The sequence below is a fragment of the Euprymna scolopes genome, chromosome 6 (genome assembly GCF_053919585.1).
Source record: "Euprymna scolopes isolate OS-2025 chromosome 6, ASM5391958v1, whole genome shotgun sequence".
NCBI lineage: Eukaryota > Metazoa > Mollusca > Cephalopoda > Sepiida > Sepiolidae > Euprymna > Euprymna scolopes.
Genome location: NC_136487.1, coordinates 23,550,586 through 23,569,238, shown reverse-complemented (window position 1 = coordinate 23,569,238; position 18,653 = coordinate 23,550,586).

Genomic DNA, 18,653 nt, shown 5'->3' with positions numbered 1-18,653 from the left:
GGAGGCAATGATGGGCTTAATCATTTCTTTTTTTTTTTGCATGGTACAGAACTCAAATTTACATATGTTAAGGCCTAAAACTGCACTGTTTGTTCATTTTCACCAGGATTTGACGTCCCCTGGGAGCTAAAGGGGGGGGGGGAATGCTGAACTTAGTCCTTTTTTTATGCCTCATTCACTGTGTACTCACGGGGAACCATGCATGCTTCACTTGTTCTAGTTGAAAGCCGCTAACAAATTTAATTCATCATTTCTTAAATATTATCATTTCACTACAAAGGACGGTAGTAGAAACTTAGTTTTAATAGTGGTCTGGGAGCATTCTTAATTTTATTTGTTGCCTTCATTAGCACTTTAGAGGCCTCCTAAGTTTTATTTTTTCACTCCTCACACAGGAAAAGGAATTTCTCTTATTGGGGAAGGTAAGAAATTTTACACTATTTAACATCTTCTAATTAGTTTTTTATGACCCCAGACAACGCCGGGTAACCCTGCTAGTGTAAAATATTTTTTTTTACATTACTTGAACAAACAATAAAAAATAGTGAAATATTTTCCTCTATAAAATATTTATTAGAAAGTAAGCACATATTATAACAGGGATAATTTACAGACAATCGTGGGTTTGCAACAGTAGAGGACAGTTTTGAGTTGGGGACAGTAGAAGGTAGTTTGAGATGAGCTCACACAGTTCCAACAAGACGTAAGTATTGACCTTAGCACTTAGAGAGTTGTTTCCTACGATAGCATCACACACGCAACCAGAGTGCAACCGATATATACAGAATGTGTCGGAGTCTTTTGTTTTACTTGGGTCATTTTATTTTTATACTTGTCAGTCAGTGCGCTCTCCTGGCAGTTGCCAATGTGTGAGAGACGACGACACAGCCAAAACCAGAAAAGAAGATGAAAGAAAAGAAGACCGTGGAAACAGCACTGATTTCGGCATTTGTCGCTCAGGATAGCATGTAATGCACGGCTGTATTTAGAATACTGAATGGTGCGTCTCTTATTTTGATATGATGCCTGTCAGATATTTGGAACAATTTGAGGTAAGCTTCTTGCAGAAATTAATTCCAGTTTTATCCTATTTCTGGAGATAAAAAATAAAATGCCTGAAGATTACTGAACTTTTGGAGATTCCTATAATAAATTTTAATCTCTTTCCTCCTATGGTTTTAGAGGATTTTGCTCAGTTGGCTGGCGAGGCCACTGTAATACTTTTTTCTATGCCTGTAACCATTCGTTAGTTTGTATTGCTGTATATATTGACTCTTTCAAACTGAAAAGTCAAATCTTTTGATAACTTGAAAAATTTCACTGAGATGGAATCATAGTCATTCTCAATATATTATTATTAGTGTTGGAACGATTAATCAGAATCAGGAATCGGGAAAATCGAAACTTTTTAGGGTATCAAAATCAGAAAAATTCCGATGCCAAGAACGATTCTTTTAATTATCTTTTTTATTTGAGTTTTTTAAAGCAAAATCTTCTGCAGCTGGTAGTAACGATAAAATGATAAATATTTAATTATATTAAATCAACAGTAAAACTAAAATCCAGAGATTAACTATGTATTTTTATGTATGAAAAATATCTGCACATTTAACATTTGTTTTTAAGGCAATCAGGAAAAATAACAACTATATAGTTAAATATTTAGAGATTTATAAAGACTCGGAATCGGAATCAGTAATTGTATCGGAATCTGGAAAAAATATTGGAATCACCCCATGACTAGTTATTATTATTATTATTTTTATTACAAAGAACAAAAACCACTAGATGATAAGCATTAATCAGATTGGAAGTTGGATGATGATCAACACAATAAGAAGATTGAATAGAAAGAACAAAATTTTATTACTTTAGTAGATCAGTTGAGGTAGCAGGTCAGTAGAAATTGTTTTAGTTTCCTTGAAATCCTGTGCTATTTTTATGATTTTGTTTCATTTCTGGTTCAACTTTTGTGCAGCTGCTAACGTTCATACTTTTTATCGATTGGTTTCTGCGTTCGAGGATTTTTCTCCGGATTTAATCTGTTTTTATTATGTTTGTTCGCTTTATGAATTCACTCTTCCATTTCATTCCAATTCCTCTTATAATCTTTTTTCTAGGTTTGCTTGGGACTGCTCCTAGTGCTCCTACAATTATTGGTATTACATTGACTTTCTTCATGTTCCGTATTCTTTTCAGCTCTCTAGTAAATTTCATTTATTTGTCTTGTTTTTTTCTGTTTCTTTGATCTTTAGCCTATGGCCTGCCAGGATGGCAAAATCTAAGATTTGGCAGGTTTTTCCTTTGTTGTTGATTATTATAACATTTGATTGTTGTTGTTGTTGTTGTTGTTTGTTTGTTTGTTTGTTTGTTTGTTTGTTTGTTTGAAGTATCATTTTTGTATTATTCTTATATAGAATTAACGACATTATTTTGCCATCTAATTTACGTACGTAACTTTGGCTTTTACAGACACACATATGTAAATTAGATGAACACACTGAAAAATTCTTATGGAAACATTAAGAAATATAGTAACGTGTAAAATAGCCGCTAAGACAAATATAATGATAATATCACGACAGAGTGGTTGAATCAACATAAAGTGAGAGTGTATGTGTGTGGGTGTGTGTGTGCTTGTGGGTGTGGGTGTGCGCGCGCGCGCGTGTGTGTGTGTGTGTGTGTGTGTGTGTGTGTGTGTGTGTGTGTGTGTGTGTGTGTGTGTGCGTGTGTGTGTGTTTTAATGCATAATTATCTAAAATACAGAATGGTAACTTGTTCAGGTAATTATAAATTACAGCAAATTAGAAGAATTAAAAGTTTGTTTTTTTTCAAACATAACTCCATCCCAAAAGTGATGCTTTAACATGTATTTTGTGTTATTAAAGTACACAGGGAAATAGCCTTGGAGAAACAAACGTTGATTAATTCACATTTAGTATAATAATAGATATAGAAAATAATTTCTAGAAAAATGTTATCAATTTACTGCAAATCGAGTAAAGAATTTGTATATATGTAGATAGATTTTTTGCTAACCGAAAACCCTATTTGCAAATGCGTCATCCAAAATTGGCAGTACATTGAAATGCGTACACGAATGTTTTCGTATTTATGTCCATGAATTACATAATAATTGAATTCTTCCAGAAATTAACTCCAATCTTCTCCCACTTCTGTTGACAAATCGTCTTAAGATTACTCAAGTTTAGGAAATTCCAATGATAAACACGGAATCTAATCTCCTTCCATGGATTTTCGATAGGAATTAGGTCAGGTGACTTGCTAGACCCATCGTAAACCTGTATTCGCTTTGCCTGAAACTAATCTTCGGATTGTTGTTTTGCTGAAAAATCCAGTCTATCTGTAGATGGAAGAAATTTCATGGATGGAAGCTTATTCGTCTTCCATTATTTTACGATACTTAGTTATAGCTATCGTTTCTTTTTGTCGTTATTATTTTACCTCTTGGAACGAGGTATGGCTACCTGTCTTTATCGTGGTCTAGGATTGAATTTTCTCATGGATAGACTGGTACATTCATGGAGAACGGGACACCAACCATTTTCATTGAAAATATCTAATTTAATCCATTAGTCAAATTAAATAAAACTTTTAGATGTAAATGTAGAATTTTTTGAGCATCTCATTAATGGAACTGGCAGGTAACGGGTTAACTCAAACTGCCCATTTTTTCTCAGCTTGGTTGTTTGCAAATTATATAATTTAAGTGATTAAAGGAAATACGAAAGAAATACGAACTGATGGTAGGGGGAAATAAGTGAAAGGGGTGTAGTTAGAGGAGGAAAGTAGTAACAGCATCAGCAGCAATGTAAGAGAAGGAGAGTAAGGGGATGGCTTAAACGATGTGAATAAAGAAGAAAAGGAAAAGACATAAGTAGTCCTAGCATAACGGGGATCATTTAAATAAATAAATAACGTAAATAAAAAAGAAAAGGAAAGACTTAAGCAATAGTAGTAGAAAGGGGATGATTTAAATAAATAAATGAGATAAATAAAGAAGAAAAAGAAAAGACATAAGTAGTCGTAGCATAAAGGGATGATTTAAGTAAATAAATAACATGAATAAAGAAGAAACAGAAAATACTTAAGTAGTAGTAGTAGTAGTAGTAGTAGTAGTAGTAGCAGCAGCATAAAGTGGATGATTTAAATAAATAAATGACATGAACAAAAAAGAGAAGGAAAAGACTTAAGTAGTAGTAGTAGTAGTAGTAGTAGTAGTAGTAGTAGTAGTAGAAGAAGCAGCAGCAGCAGCAGCAGCATAAAGGGATGATTTAAATAAATAAATGCCATAAAGAAAATTCCAGTAGTATATACTACATGTTATATCACAATGAGCAAATTCTTGCCTCCTACAGATTATTCAGAGCAGAAACTCATCACATAAACAGTTAGAATCATTTTCTATAGATGATACGAATCAAGTATCTCAATGCACAATTCCTCAACATATAGTTAAACGTAGAGCATTTGTAACAGATGATTGCTTTGCTGCACATCTGAGCAATCAGCTGCTCTTGGTCGAACCATATGGATCCAAACCATGCACAAGGATAACCATAGGTGTCAGATAGTAGTGTGAAGGTTTCACCATGAAAAATGGTGATTCCAATGCCATGGAGTTAGGCACATTTCATCAGCACCAGAGAAATGCTCTATTTTTGTGTATCTAAAATCAAATGGAACTTTCTTGAACAGAGTTTGTTACAAAATCCTACCCATGCAACACATTAAGATATAAATTAGTGATGGGACGATTCCAATATTTTTTTCCAATTCTGATACAATTACCGATTCTGATTCTTTAAAAAAAATCTTTAAATATTGAGCTGTAGAGGGTTTTTTTTTTTTTTTTTTTTTTTGTGGTGGGAGGATTACCATAAAAACCCATGTAATATATGCATATATTTTTGCAATGGGGATGTGATCTATAGATTCTAGTTTTACTGGTAATTTAAAATCTAATAAATATTTATCATTTTTTCATTAGTACCAGCAATTGAAAATTAAATTTCAAAAAATAAAGCAAGAAATTAAAAGAATCGTTTTTGCCATTGGAAATAATACTAACAAAAATTTTCCAATTCAGATACTTGAAAACTTACAATTTCAACTAATAGTCCTAACACTAATAGAAATGTTTCCCTTACAGACAACAATATGGACATTTTCAATTCCAATGTAAACAAATATCTGCCATGATGTCCTCTGAATTAATCATAGTTCTAAATCATTTCATAGTACTATTCCATCGTCCAATTGAAAATCTGACTAACTAAACATCATCCTCGAGTGGCTTTTAGCCTTAATAAATTATGCTCTACTAGTGGATTTTGAATGCTTATAGACACTGGTGTATAAGGCCATGTGTCACTAGAAGCAGAAAAAAAGACCAGGATATTGACCATTGATGAAAGAACCTTGAAATACTTAGAATGAACCAAGATCAATTTGATCGTTGATCAGTTTCTATGAGTGCCGATCTACTTGAAGCAATTATTCCCAGAGAAGGAAAATTTAATCAGTCTCTTTCTCATTCAACACAGAACAGATCAGACACTGAACACACACACACACACACACACACACACACACTCTCTCTCTCTCTCTCTCTCTCTCTCTTTCTCTCTCTCTCTCTCTCTCTCTCTTCAGTTCACTTAGTTGAATGCAAATCGATGAAGATAGACAAACAAAAAATATCAACTTTTTTTAATATTAAATGTTTTTCAATCTAACCATACAATAGTAAATTGTTCATATCAGTTGGATTCTTTGGATTACTATTTTTATATTGAGTGTTATTTACACAATATTTAGGGTCGACATAACCTCCGATCTTTTCCAAGTGTATCCTTTCAAAATCGAGAATTTTTCAGTCAAACTCAGACTCAACAGAAAGATTCATGGGTTCGACAAGGAAAATTAGAGATTACATTGACCGAAACGTTGTAAAAACACCCCTCAAGATGAGAACAGTAGTCTGAAAGATCCAAATAATATGAATAATCAATTGTTATCTCAAAAATTTAGAAATGTAACAGTGTAATGTAGCCGAGTGGAACAATAGTAGTTTCTCGTCAACCAAGAAAAACAAACTTACAAAACAAATTCATTTGTTAGAAAAATATAAAATTATTATTTTATTTCTTGCTTCATGTATGCATAAATTTTATCATTTTCAAACAAAATTTCTTTAAAACAAAATCGTAAATAATTCTACGTTTGATGCACCTTTTTTTTGGTAGGTTTACTACCTAAACTAAAGGCAAACCTGGTTTTATTTTATAAGAATGAAGAAACACACAAGTAAGAAAATTTTTTTTTGTAGGTTTACGACCTAAACTAGAAGCATTTCTCCTAACAAATACCCCGGATATCTTAGCACTAAGCGAGACTAACCTACACTCCTCCATCCCCTCTAACTACTTTAACATGCCTGGCTATCTCCCACTCTGCCGTAAGGACTCTGACAGACATATGCACGGACTTGGAGTCTACATTCGTAACACCCTCCCCCTGACTAGAGAAACAAACCTAGAAACGGACGATCAAGCTTTTATGGGCTTTAGACTAAACATACAACATAACATTAGCTACTTTTATTTTCTCTACCGCTCTCCCTCGACCCAGGACTGCACCATGATAAACAAAGTCTCTGACAGCATAGACACAGCACTCTCCCTCGACACTAGCGCACAAGTACATGTATTGGGTGACTTTAATGTACACCACAAAAACTGGGTTAGATTCTCTACTCACACAGATGTAGCGGGCAGCTCAACACATAGTTTTGCTATATCTCACTCCCTATCTCAGCAAGAACAACACGCATCACTTCTAGATCTGTTTCTGACTACAGTTCCTGAGGATTATATAACAAATGCTGACAACCAACTCGGGAACACTGACCATGCAGTGATAATGGTAGAAATCACCCTAAATTCTAGACTCAAAACTGAAGAGCCAGTGCTCAAAACAACGAGATATTATAAAAAGGCTGACTGGGAAGCCATCAGAGATCTTATCAGAGATGTCCCATAGGAAAATAGTTTTTCTCTTCCTGCTGAACAGTGCGCAAATGAGACCACTGAATGGTTCAAAACAGCAATTGAAGCACATGTTCCCATGCAGAAATTTTATAGCAAGCCCCACTCTCCCCAATGATTTACTTCGACTTGCGCAACTGCCATTGCTCAAAGGCAGCATGCATACTGCAGATTTAACCGACATAAGTCCAGTTCAAACAAACAGAAATATATAGAAGCTAGAAGTAATGTTAAGAAAGAAATAGCGACAGCTAAGAGAGAATTTACGGAAACCACTAAAAAACGCATCGAAGCACAAAAATTAGGAACTCGTGACTTCTGGAAAATCTACAACAGTGTAGTAAATAATGGGCAATCAGTAATTCCTCCACTAACCAACAATCACGAGGTTGTTTGCTCAGCAACCGACAAGGCTAATATGCTTGCCAGCCGGTTTGCCTCAAACTCCTCACTGGACCCTTCCAACCACCCCCTGCTTGACTTTCCTTTGTGGACAGACGTCAAGCTAGATGATTTAAAAATCACCCCTGCTCAGGTACACGCTATCATAAAAAACCTTGACACTTCAAAAGCATGTGGACCTGATCTCATCCCAGCTGTGCTATTAAAAAAGTGCTCAGCCGAAGTAGCTCCAGTTCTCTCCAAACTATACAACAAATGCCTTAATGAAGCTTGCTTTCCGGGCTGTTGGAAAACTGCTTCTGTGGTACCAGTATTCAAGAATTCTGGTGAAAGAACTGAACCATCAAATTATCGCCCCATTAGCCTCCTCCCACTTTTCGCCAAAATATTTGAGACCATAATAAACCATGCTGTAGTCCGGCACCTTACAGATGCTAAACTTCTGACTGACAAACAATATGGATTTAGACAAGCCTGTTCCACAACAGACATCCTCACTGTAATCTCTGAACGTATATACCATTCACTGGACAAAGCGGGGAAGGGCAGAGCGGTAGCTCTAGATATATCTAAGGCTTTTGACAGGGTATGGTATGAGGGTCTCCTCAGGAAAATTAGATCATATGGTATCACTGGTAGAATACTTAACATAATTAAATGCTTCTTAGATAAGAGAAAAATCCAGGTTGTCCTCGACGGTCATACATCTAAACAGTGTGATATAAATGCGGGAGTGCCTCAGGGGCTTATTCTTGGACCTCTATTGTTCCTAATATTTATTAATGACCTCCCCGACAAAACTACCTCTGAGATGGGTATATATGCTGATGACACCACACTCTATAACAGGCATGACAGGAAAACAAATGAACACATATCTAAAGAAATGGCAAAAACATTAGAGGATGACCTCCAATCTGTAGTGGAATGGGGACATAAATGGATGGTCACATTCAATGCTGCCAAGACTAAACTGGTTTCATTCAATAATTACAAGAAACCTCCTCTGCCACCAATAGCAATGGCCAGTGACTCCCTGTCTGAGAGTACATCTTTCAAACTGCTTGGCCTAACGTTCACAGGAACCATGAGTTGGAACAATTATATTGAAAACATTGCCAGGGCTGCTGCGAAAAAGGTAGGCTCTCTCTACCGTGCTAGAAAACTACTGACACCTGAAAGTATCATGTACCTCTATAAGACCACTATTCGCCCATGTATGGAGTATTGTTGTCACATTTTGGCTGGTGCATCTGCTGCTAGTCTCTCACTTCTAGACAAGGTTCAAAAGAGAGTCGCCAATCTGATAGGCCCTGAACTGGCATCTAAGCTTCAGTCTCTGTCCCATCGACGAAATGTTGCATCCTTCTGCCTGTTCTACAAGTATTTTAATGGTGAATGCTCTGACGAACTGCAGGCACTTGTGCCCCCACAATGTAGACACCCTCGACAAACCTGACAGGCAGCTAAATCCCACCCCCACACAGTAGAGATCCCTAGATGTAAAAGATCTTTATACTCCAGTAGTTTCTTCCCCAGAACCGCTAGACTCTGGAATTCCATTCCAGGTCCATGCTTCCCTAACTGTACTGACATGCAGAAGTTCAAGTGTAACGTGAACCGACATCTTGCTGCCCAAATCCCAACATAGCGCCTCAGCAGTTGTTGCCCCTGATAGTAGTCCCCTACACCAAAGTGGCAATGTGCCTTGTTTGGGGTGAAAATGTAAAAAAAAAAAAAAAAAAAAAAAAAAAATGAGTGTTACCTAAGAAAAGTACAGTGAGAAAAACACGGTTGATAGGAAAAATTATCATAAAGTTATAAATTTTATCATTTTCAAACAAAATTTCCTAAAATAAAAATAAATAAATAAATTATTGTATGAAGCCGATGTTACATTACTTCTTTTGTAAATAACTCTACGTTTGATGCACCTATTTTTTTTGTAGCTTTACGACCTAAACTAAAGGCAAACCTGGTTTTATTTTATAAGAATGAAGAAACACACAAGTGAGAAAAAAGGAATAAATAACTCAATACTCATCAATATCTAAATTACAAAATTATAAAGAAAAGAATGAGAAAACGTAACTGTTGGTAAACCGATATGAAAAACAAATATATACCAAGAAATGATATCCTTTACTAAATGAATATGATTCGTTGGCTTTTCTTTTAATGTGGCTATTTAAGAATTTCAAAAGTGCCGAATCAGATTGAATATTTTCAAATGATTTGTAGTGAAGAATTAATATTTTTTTTATTTTTACATCTACATCTACACAACCACACGGCTAGAAAGATCAGGCTAAAAAACACACAAAAAAAAATCTCTTTCAGTCAGCCCTTCACAGCCGACTTCACAATTATTTATTTTGTTATAAGATCAGGACCTTTCTGATCTTTGTGGCATTTACTTTTTGGGTGTAGGATATTTACCTATGATACACATCAGCTATTTTCCAGCCACCCATATGCCGCAGACTAGAGGTTTTCACCTTTCTCGAAATGGACGACTTCCTTCGTCTCAAAAGTGTTCTGATCTCTCTTTCCGCATGGTTAGTCTTATCAAGTATGGCTTTGTTTTTTTGTTTTTTTTTATTCTATAACTATCTCATACGGGACATACCAAAGCTCATATACTTAAATCTTTGTGGTTGGCTTCAGAAGTTTAAGATATACCTTTTTTTCTCTCATACGGATTCACTCGGATTTCCTTGCTTGGATTCTTGAAACTTCGACGAGGATTTAGAAATATCACCCCTAATTAACTAACACGTTTCCTGCGACCAACAACTTAATTGCGCCTAAATTCTATCTAATTGCCCGATTTTTTTGTGATTTTTCTTTTCTCTCACCAGGGCTTCCAAGATCCAGCAGATATATCCCACATTCATGCTTCTCTAAAAAAAAATACAAGGTTATATCTTTCTTACGTAATTTACGGCATATTTTTGCCTGTCTCTTACTTCATTAAGCTATATGTGATTGCCTCGGGACTACCTCTCATCGGTTTACTGGTCCCCTTAAGAATTTTCGTATTCTTTCCAACGCCTGTTTATTAACTAAGCCAAGACTTATTTACTACTTTGCTTGGAGTCGTTTACGTGCAACCAGCTTATTTTAAGCACTTAATTAACCAGGTTCCCAAATTTTTCGTATAGGGGCACTTCTTGTGCTTGTCAATCCCTACCAAGTAACTTTTCTTGGAGAAAAATTTTTAGGATCTCTAAAAAAAAAACAACAAAACCAAATGCTAAAACAAAACACCTTTCTTACGGCTTATCACATCTAAAAACTCCAAATACCCGTTTACGTAATTTTAATTCTTGTCCCCCTTCTAAAATTCTAACTGAATCTGTAAGCCAACCATACGTCTTAACTTATTTTCTACTAGATCATTTTAATCTAATGTATATTTACGGATAACTTTGAATTCTTGCTGTGAAAATCATAACATTACATACATAAGGCAATTTACAATATTTGTTCAACATCATAAAAACATTTTCAAAAAAAAAAAAAAATACCTTAATACATTTAAACATTTTGCAACAGTTATAACTTTTTTTTTTTTTAACAACAAAAAAAAAATCATCTGTAACAAACAACAATTCAACAGTCTGTCCAAAACAATTGTCCCTTTTTTTTTTCAAAAACAAAATAAATGAACACGCAAAAGCCGAAAAGTTCACTATGAACACAAAATGCATTTCAAAACAATTTACACGCTGTTTCATAGAGAGTACATGCGACCTTTGAAATTCCTGTTTTGATTGACAGATTAAATTCAACAATTCGTCCAAACGATTTCATATTGACACAGATTTTCTAATGACACTTCTACAAATTTCAAAACAATAATAATGGGTGACACAGTCTCTGCCTTCGCGTGTATGTGTGTGTGTGTTTTTTTTAACAGACCAATTCATTTATCAATGAATTACGCATGGTGACTTGTTTACTATTTCTTTTCATTACTACGAATTTCTTTTTACGGCATATCGGCCTTTTCTTCTTTTTCTTTCTAATATTTCTTGTATCTTTTGTTCTCTGTGTGCGTGTATGTTCAAATTTTTTTTTTTTCATCATTTTTTTTTCTTCGCATTTCTGTGATCGTGTAATTTTTTTTCTTTTTCCGTGGTATTATTTATTTATTTATTTATTTTTTAATTATGTTGGACCCTTTTAAAACGTTGTGTTTCTTTTACTTTTTCGAATTCTGTGATCGTGTAATTTTTCTTTTTCCGTGGTATTATTTATTTATTTTTTTAAATTATGTTGGACCCCTTTAAAACGTTGTGTTTCTTTTTTTTCTTTTTTTTTTCTTTTTCTTCGTGGTATCGACCCCAGGTTCGGTTTCTGCATCGCTGATGCAAAAGGTTCACGAACACCAAATTGTGTGTTGTTATATAGTTGTTTCATTAAAGAGTCTTAGAGAGAGACTATTATAAGTGATGCTTTTTCTTGTGAGAGTTCTTATTAGTAATGATATGAGTCTTAGTGAGAGTTCTTGTCTTATTACATATGATGTTGTATCTTAGAGAGAGAGATGTGTATGTAATGACATTTTATAACAGACATATAATAACAATACAATTTACCTTTTTGTAGAAATCACAAACACAAAGATGAGCTTTATCCAAAACACATGATGGATTTATTTAATACGACCGGTCGGGATTTCCTCATTAAGAACTCAAAGTTTCACATCTTAGTTTCTGAAGTGACGTTTCGCTTCAGACGTCTGACTGTCTCTCCTGACTGTCTCTCTGACTGTCTCTGAGTCTCTCTACGACCAACTAACTCCCACCTCCTATATTGAGAACTCCATGCATCCCGGCCACGTGAGCAAAATTCACGTGTCTCAACATGCGCGACTTTGCACGTTTTCGACATTGATTTCCCAATAACCTATTTTTCTTGTGTTGTTTCCACAAAGGAATTTAACCTACATATCTAATTTATTTAACCATATTTTATTATCCACATTCTTTTAACAATTGAATAGTTTATTTATTATTTATTTCATCCGAATTAACAATTTACTGGACATTCCATTTAAACCTATTGTTCTTTAAAACTTATGCCCAGGGTTCGATTTCTGCTTTCTCTTATTTCCATTTTAACTAATCTCTCTATTTTTATACTTACATGAACAGGGGACAGCCCTTATCATGTAACATCTATACATTACATATATATATATATATATATATATATATATATATATATATATATATATATATATATATATATATAGTAGTGTTCGTGTGTGTGTCTGTGTGTACAACTCCCAAACAGCCCACACTAGATAGTACCCCACTTAGGGATGGTGCACACCATTTTTCAAGGTCAAAGGTCAAGGTCATAGCCTATGTATATATACTCTCCTACAGCCCACACCATTGAACAGACCATGACCAAACTTGACATGATGATAGTTTTCGATCTAGGGATGATGCACACTATTTTTCAAAGTCAAGAATAAAGGTTAAGGTCGAGACTTTGCTAGTTACAAATAACATGGTAAAAAAAAAAATGAAAATTTTCTAATCAGAATCAAAGTTATTTTTTAATATCTAAAATAACGTGCAGAAGATTTTAAAAGTTGGATCTAAATAGCATTTAAGTTAACAAATCAAACATTGATTCTGATTAGATGAACATATTGATTTGCAACAAATATTAACTCAGCTTCTTTTCCCAAACGTGTTGTACTATGAACCTTTATTAACATGAAAGTAACCTTTATATTCTTATTTCTTTTAGAAAAATTTTTTTTTATAGACTTTCACATTTCTCCATTTTTCGTTTTTCATCTCTGTTTATGTCTTAGGTAGCTGCTGCTATTTGGTGACGCTTCTATTATTTCAATGTTTCATTTATTTCCATTCTATTATGCATGCACGTTCAATATATATATACTTTAACTTCATCTTTTGCTAAAACAATGACTTTTATAACCCAATTCATGTGTCGGTGTGGTTTTTGGCTATATACAAAGATGCTCCAAAATGGACTGTACTAAATGAAAGGACTACACCACAGTTTACATGTCTGGATAAAGAAATTTCAAAGCATATTTGAACTCTTTTGTTATATACAATATACTTATTGGCACTGTCCACCATGTCATGTGTTCTTGGCATAGTGGATAAAGTACTTGATAAAATTCAGTTGTAAAGTTACACTCTTTTAGGGGTCCGAGGTTCAACCCTCAGTGCAAGCAACACTCAAAAGTACAATTGCAAATTATTTAGGATTTCTATCCAGTTATGGCTGATGGAATAAGAACATGCTACCCTCGTGGATAAAATAAAAAGTTCTGTTCAAAATTTCGTGAAGATTCCCGAGTTCAATAGATATATTCCTGAGTTTGATAAGATACACTTGAAGAAAGTCAGAGATTACATCTACCGAAACGTTGTGGAAACAATGCTCAAGATGATAACAGTAGTCTGAAGAAGCCAAATAATGTGAAGATTAAGTTTCTTCTGAAGAATTATTGTGGAATTATTTTTGCCTTATAAAACCAATGGAGGATTCTTTAAAAGACCAGCCCTTTTAAGATGGCTGAAATATGGTATAAAAAATTGTCACAAGAGTGCACTCTCGTCTTTACTTGTTTCTCTTCTCTCTATTTGTTTTATATTTGTAGTTTTGTTAATATATCAAAAGTAACGACCTATATTTTTATGTTTTGTTGTCGATCTAGATATATTTTTCTTTTCTACAGCTAAACTTTATAACTAAAAAACTAAAATAAAAAGGACGCCATTAACTTAGTATTTTATATAAAATATTCGTACTTTCTACTTTAGATACATCAACATACAAAGTTTCAAGATGTATAAGAATTTTCCGAGAGTTCTGATACAAAAAAGAATTAGTGATTTTTGTCGATTTTAATATTTAGTTCTGCTCGATTTTTTCTGTTTGACTATACACTTTCAGAGGAAGGTGGCGATATTTACCATAACTCTAACCCTAACCCTAACTCATCATTACAACAGCAATAGGAAGGTGATGGTATCTCAGTGGTTAACGACAAGGACTGACAACCCAGGCGTGCCGTCTGAATCAAGGTCGTTCCACAGAAACGCTTTCACTTAGGGACATTGGCAACCTTCACGTGGTCCCTCCCATAAGTACCTGACATCCTTCTAGAAAGAATTCTTAATAGAATGATATTGAGGGAAACAAATGCCAACAAAATCATCATGAATGATGCTCCTCCTCTTCCTCCTCCTCCTCCTCAAAAACAACAACAACAACAACAACAACAACAAAATCATGCTCAATAATAACAACAACAATAATAATAATTCATAGGATAAACTTTTGTGTTGTACTCATCTCACACTCGATTGCTGATTGGATAATATCTTTAAATTCATTTACTGCAGAACAATAATAATGGCTTTGTATTATTTGAACTGCTTTTCCCATCTTGAGTGTTATTTACACAACGTTTCGGCCGATGTAACCTCCATCTTGTTAAACTCGGAACTCTGAACGGAATTTCAAACAAAACTCTATATATAATCCACAAAAGTGACATGCTCTCATTCTGTCAGCCATGACCATGTAGAAGTCCTAAGTAATTCGCAAATGTATTTTTAGTATCGCTTGCAATAAAGATTAAACCTTCAGACGAGAGTCACTTAGAAGTGAATTTTATCCAGTACTTTATCCGTATGTCACGGATTCTTGGGGGCCATTATAGTATGAATTTTGGGAGCCTTAAACCTATTCTCACTTTTAATATGTACAGCCTGACTACTTATATATCAATAACAAAGCAAACTTATCAATATAGAAAAGGCTCAACACGGTTAAGAGGGGCAATTAAATATATTAAATAATAATCTGATGAAAAGCAGTTAACTTCGAAATATCATGGCCTAAAAAGATCTTTTTCTCTCCATTGTATCTTTTTCTTTGATGATATAATAAATCTGTATGTGATTTTTATTACTCATCTGTTTTATATATATATATATATATATATATATATATATATATATATATATATATATATATATATATATAGTACGGTAACCTTATATGTTATTTTTAATGAAAACAGTAATGCAAACAAATCAAGAAAATACAAATAATCAATTCTCATGTCAAAGCTTCGGAAACACAATAAAAATGGCATTCGATTTGTCTTACAATAAAACATAAATTTATATTTATTTATTTATTTGTGACTGTTATCCTCATCTTCATAGTTGTTGCTGTTGTCTCACGACGTTTTGGCCAATTAATTTTCTGCCCTGCTTTGGATAGGATTGAAACCGCTATCTTCAGACAATGCTCACCTGGAAACCGTAGAGACTCAACGCCTCTATCCAATGCCAATGCGGTTTCCAGATGAGCATTGTCTGAAGATAGCGGTTTCAATTTTACCCAAAGCAAGCCAGAGGTTTAGTTAGCCAAAACGTGGTGAGATAATAACTATGGAAGACGGTAATTACTGTGGATACAGTTACAAGACTCGGCATTCCTATCCCGTTGCGGTTAATCACCTGAAGATGGTCAGAGGATGAGTTGGCTGAAATGTGGTAGAACAACAACAACTCTGAAGATGAGAATAACAGTTCGCAAATAAATACACAAATTACTCATTTCATAGGATTCCAATAAAAAAAATATATAAACTATTTAAAATATTCTGTGCATGCATAATATTCGCGCGTTTAGTATAGTGTGCAATTTAGATGGGAAAGAGAGAGAGAGAAAGAAAGAGAGGGAGAAAGAAAGAGAAAGAGAGAGAGAAAGAGAGAGAGAGAATCGCTTTTGACGTTTGCTTTAACTAGGTTGGTCAGTCAGATTGTCCTGTTATACTCAAATTCAAATGAAAAAACGTTATGTTAGAACCAACAACGTGAAAAAAAAGAACTGCTCTTATTTTGTCCAGTAACGTGCATATTTATACCCACCTTCTCTTTAGTGATGCCATTTAATTGCTTCTTATTCACAATTACACGCATACATTTTCTTTAATGCAGTTTATACTGCCTGGTACTACCAGATCAGGCTGTCTGAAGATATTAGCTTTCTGACTTCCAAGTATTAATGTTATTCTTGGCGCACATATGGTACCTGTGTCTGTATTATTTTATTTTTTATTTTTGTCACTTTTCAATTTTTTTCAGTCTATTATTATCAAATGGACACTAGTCTACCAGATTATCAAAAAATATTTGTTTAAAAAGTTAATATTTAAATATTTGTAGGGGATGCTCAGTTTCTAATGTCATGTCCTAGTAAATTCATCATCCATTTTAGAACAACTTAACGTTTTTAGGCCAAATTTCGCGAATTTAGCCTTTTTTTAAGCAGTGTGGCTTCTTATTTTTTTTTTGGTGGGGGGCACTTTCTCCAATTAATTTATATACATATTTATGTTTATCTTTAAGTTTTGCCACACAACATTTACAATAAGAGCAATGAATGTCCACTAGAGTATCAATAAAAGACTTACCTTTAAAAATTGATTTGGGAGATATTCAGGTCTGTTTTCCATAGTTTTCACTGGTCGCCATATTTACTTTCGCGGCATTCAATTTTTGCATGCAAAAATTGAATGTGTGTGCAAAAATATGTGCTACAAACTCTAAAACAAAAACAAAAATTTTCCTCTACAAAAATATCAAACCTAACACCATAAATAATGAATTTGAAGCATACAACTTATTCCAAAATTACTGGATTCTGCATTAAATTGAATGCCATGAGTTTAATTTAACGAGAAGGGTTAATATGCCATAAAAGAAAACAAACAAACCAAACTCCATGAATAAATATTTTAAGATATACAGAATTTGAAGCATATAAACATTTTTCTAAATTACTGGATTCGGTATTAAATACCCCCTACCAAAAAAATGTTTGTGCAATAAAACAAAACAACCAAACCAAACAATTTATACTAATAATATTAATTATAACGGTGATGACAATCAGGACAATATTGTTTGTTACAAAATTACATTAAAAGAACTCAATCTGATAGACTTTTAAAATATCTTAAACAAATTGTGAAGTATTTCTGTGATTCAGATTTAGTTATTAATTTTTACTTGATAATATGTGGGAGTTTATGGGTGGAATCAGGGGTTTCTTTTGTTCCTCAATTTTCATGGGTAATACCAGAACATGGATTACACTAGTAAACAATAAATAAGGAAGGATAAAAGTTTGAAATAAATTGAAGAGAAAGTTATAGTGCAGAATAAGTGAGTTTGCTATGTCCTGCGAAATGAATATATTCGTTTGAAGTAGCTGAGTGGTATTGGCTACATATTCAAGTAATACTCTAGTGAGTCACCTTATTAAACAAGTGTTAATAGTCGGATATGGTATATCCTTAGCATAAGGCTTTTGGCGTACCTTTTGACGTCTCTTCTATGCGGCTCTACTGTTGGATTGTGGAGTTGTATATAGCAAGTGTATATATGTGCGTTCATGCATGACTAGTCTATATAAACATGCGTATGTATGAAACCGATGCTCGTGTATCGTCTAGTGGTTATAAATATTTGTTGTGAGTGTATGTGTACGTGTTTCCACATATTCAAACAGAGTTCACGTAACATGGACAAGGTAACAGTCATTAGTTCGAGACAAGTTCAACAAACATGACACATAAGCACACAATTGCCGTTTAATAACGGACTGCTAACCTTAGGTTGTGGCTCCCTTTATCTCTCGGACACTGCAGGAAAACATTTCACTGTGAAGCAGTAACAACAGGACTTCTTTTTGTTTTTCCTCATTTATTCTTGTTTTCACACTTAGGTGTTTCTCATCAACTTTCTACATCGGTGATCGCTTCCAAGGCCGAAAATCTGTTGTTAACTGCCACTGAAATGGCACCACTGATCATAATGATAATTATTTTAATTATTCGAATTACTGTTAACATTTTGGGTGTTATTTGCAACAGGTTTTGGCCGCTGTAACCCCCGACCTTATTCATGTGTATGTTGTTGGACTCAGAAATCTTTCAAACTCCAGAATCTGCACAGAATTTCAAACCAAACATTTTATTTAATTCATGTACCTAGCATCCTTGGTTTAAAAAACGCAAGTTGAAAATGTTCATAAAACAATGTTTCAGATTTATGCAGAATTATTTATCAAGATAAACTGGAAGGAAAAATTTTGCCA